At 42.5% G+C, this 3,684-nt stretch overlaps 1 protein-coding gene across 1 annotated transcript in view; it reads right to left on the reverse strand.

The window, feature by feature from the left end:
- ASCC1 (activating signal cointegrator 1 complex subunit 1) overlaps positions 1-3,684 on the reverse strand; it is a 72,971-nt gene that overhangs the window by 68,993 nt on the left and 294 nt on the right. The window lies entirely within an intron of this gene.

Genomic DNA, 3,684 nt, shown 5'->3' on the forward strand with positions numbered 1-3,684 from the left:
GAAAGAAAAAAAGAAAGCAAGATGCAGTTTGCCAACAGAAAATTTATTCCTTGTTTTTTGCTTTTGTTTGCAGTGTTATCAGCCTATCTCTGCTACATTTAAATCATTATTCAGTGTTAAATTATCTGGCTGGCCTTTGGCTTCATCTTCCAGCAGTATTATTCAACTATTGAACAGGCATGGCCAGACTTGTTCAACAGAAAAGCCACATCTGGTAAATGTAAGATGTTTGAGAGCCATAACACATGAAAAAATATTTATCTATTATTTATTACGATTTTATGAAAGTGTATTCTAATTTATCAGTTTATCATTTTTAAATGTGTATGATAAGACACAGAGACACCGAAACACTTAACTGTGGGGTACCCTTCCCAAAGAAATGGACCTTTAGAAACAACACTTAAAGCAAATGTCATATTAATCAAAAATAGCAGGTTGGTTGGTTTGTTTTACTGTTCTCACAGAAAGAATCCTGGCAATTGCAGTTTAGTAAGGAGTACTGAGAATTCTTTGTTGGAATTCTAATTTGAAGACCATGTCCTATCAGGGACCTTGGAAGGAGCTGCAGAAGGGACAAGCAGCAATAGGATAGCCATCTTCAGGGGCTGTCACATAAACAACAAAAATTCTTTTTGGAGCTGTGACTGAGGCTCACTCTCCCCACATTCATGTCAGGATACCTCTTTCAAAGTTGGCTTTTTAAAGTCAGCCTGCCCCACTCACTTCTGCTGACGAGTGCAAAGGCACTTTGGCAGTCCTACTTGTGCTGCTGCTCCGGGCAGCAAATCTGGCGGTACTATTGGAGGCAGTGGTGACAGCAGTGGTTATTCTGGCAGGGGTTATATTTCCTCGGCATCACCTCGCCATGGTCCTACTCCCAGTGAAGAAGCCAAAGATGGAGCAGATGGCATGGGGGAGGGTGTTGCTTTTGGCCCCTGTTCCCTTCCCACTCAATTACTTCATGCTCACTCTTGAAGGCCTCAAGGAAGAGCTTGTAGTTGGCCTGGAGTTGCTCCATCTTCAGCTTCTTCACCAGGGGTAGGGCTGCAGCTCAAGAGGCCACCATTAAAGATGCCAAGGAAATGCCATCACCTTCAATGGCACCACAAGAATTGCTGCCTGGACCAGTGGCAGAGGTAGAACTGCCAAAGCACCTTTGCACTTGTCAGCAGGAGTAGGTAAGGCATGCTGGGGCGACATCTTGCAAGGCTGCCAGCCCAACCCACTCTCTTCCTGAGCCTCAAGAAGAGTGTGGGATAGGACAGTGGCCTTAGAATTGCTCACTGCAATCACGCCTGGGCCATAACTGTGATTTGGACTGAACAGGGGAGTCCTGAGTGCTCTGCAAGCTGCAAAATAAACTCCCAAGAGCTACATGTGGCTCATGAGCCTTGGTTTGGCCACCCCTGTACTACAGAATCAAATACTTAATATGCCTCAACAACAGTATAAGAACTAAATATGTTGGGTTTGCTAAAGGGTTAAGCACTATTTCCAACCGTGGTGAAAGCCTGGAAAACTCATAACAGCACAGAACAGAGGTAGTCATCCAAGCATTGGATAATCAGAGACTTACTGACTCTGAATAGGAATGTATCATTTACTTATCATAGCTAATAAAATGCTATTGTTATCAGTACCAGCATTTGAAGTTAATGGGCCAGGTTAAAGGAAGAACATGCATAATGGAGTTCTATCTCAGCAGAACATTGACATTATGGTGAAGAAAGAGGAAAAGTGACACACAGGACCCTGTACTAGAGCTACTGGATGCAAAGTGGGGTAGCTTTTTATAGAAATACTTTTCTATATTCTGGCAAGAAATTTTGGCTGATGCAACTTGCATGCAGGAGTGAAAAAAGCTGCAACACCAAACTCCCCTCACTGGCACAACTGTGCAAAGTTGGGAGAATTTATTTAGGGCCAAGGGGAATGTACAAATGGAATAAATGAGTCCAAATATCGCATTCACCTTTGGCTCTGCTCATGTTATGAGTCTGTATGATTATTATAAAAGGTGTCAAGGTAGTTCTGACACTGTGAAATGGCCATTTCAAATCACAATCTTGAAAGAGCAGCACAACAACAAATCTTTGTTGGCAATGTGAAAAGCTTCTAAATACTGAATTCTAATTGGTTACACTTGATTAGGAAAACATGATATGATTTTGTGTGAGTTTTATCAATTTGGGGAAGAATTTATTTAGGATGCAATCCTATGCATATTTGGAGAGAAAAAATCCTATAATTCCCAGCATCTCCCAGCTAGCATGGTTGGCGAGGAATAGGAAAGTTGAAGGACCTGCTTTCTGTATAAAGATAAAAAGGACTGTGCTATTCAAGACTTAACTAAACATAGCTTTATTCTGAAAAAGGCAGTTCCAGAAAATTAGGTTTCTCCAGAGAAGTCATGTAGAATTAATGCACATACAAATGTCAATGGGCAGAGAGTTACTGTATTTGGAGTAACTGGCTTACAAATAATTAGACCAATTCATGGAAGCTAGCCATAACTAGACTTATTAACCATGATATCTAAATGGAACTTCCATGGTTAGAGGCAATATACCTCTGAATACCAGATGTTGAGGAGAAACCAAAGGGGGAAACCAGTATACTTCCTTCCTCTGAGATTCCAGAGCATCTGGTTGGCCATTCTGCTGGAGACAGAATGCTGGCCATTGTACATCCTGATCCAAGGAGGATTCTTTTGTTTTTACATGTATATTTAGTGAGAAAATGGGGTTTACATTCTGTATTTGGAGTACATTGTTCTAATAGTCTCGCCGTATTCAGCCATAGGGAAGAGGAAATATATGCAAAGATTTGGATACAGAAAATATGTATGCACCCTTCCTTGTTTTTACCAGAAAGGCACATCCATTCTGATTATATGTTTTGTGTGTGTGCTTATTTTAGGCATACTCATTTTGTGCAATTGTGTACATGACATTTTGCACACATTTGCAATCTTGCACAAATCTGCTTGTTCACATGACAAAAATGAAGAATTTGACACTGCTCTCAGAACACTCTGCCCACACAGAGGGAAAGAAGCAGAGTTGGCACACAAATCATATTGTACACACCATATTGTAACTTAACTGTCATCCCTAACACTTCCTACACATACGAGGACTTCCTCAAACTTAGAACGTGGAGTAATGGAAGCCCTCCCTGATCTTACGTCCTCCACTCATTTCTCGTAATTCGTGTTCTGCTTCTGGCCTTCCAAAAGCTCGCTATGTTTGGCGTTCATTCGCCATCTTTTTTTTAGCAGGGCTCCTAAGGCACTCACAGGACAGACAGAAATTCTACAGGTCAAACTTCCCCTCGGCACGGCATCGCGATAAACAGCTTTACTCGCTCTACTAAGCGTGTAATGCAGGTTTTTAAAGGTTCGGGAATCCCACAAGAGGAGAAAGCCGTAAATATCTCAGCCTTCAACCGGCCTATTGCTTGGAAGGATAGTCTCCCATCTCTCTCTTAACGCTAACTCGCAGCCATTAAGGATATACAATATTCGCGATTCCCGTTTTGCTTTATTTCAGAAATTCGCCGCCCGTACGGCTTCTGCCCAAGCCTCCCTCTCCCCGTTGCCATAGCACCCAACAGAAAGGCAACCCCTCCCCGCGTCTCTCGCTGCGGCGCTTTACGTCTTTCGGGCGCGGTCGTGCCCGC

This window comes from Varanus komodoensis, unplaced genomic scaffold (assembly GCF_004798865.1).
Source record: "Varanus komodoensis strain SLA01 unplaced genomic scaffold, ASM479886v1 scaffold11, whole genome shotgun sequence".
Lineage (NCBI taxonomy): Eukaryota > Metazoa > Chordata > Lepidosauria > Squamata > Varanidae > Varanus > Varanus komodoensis.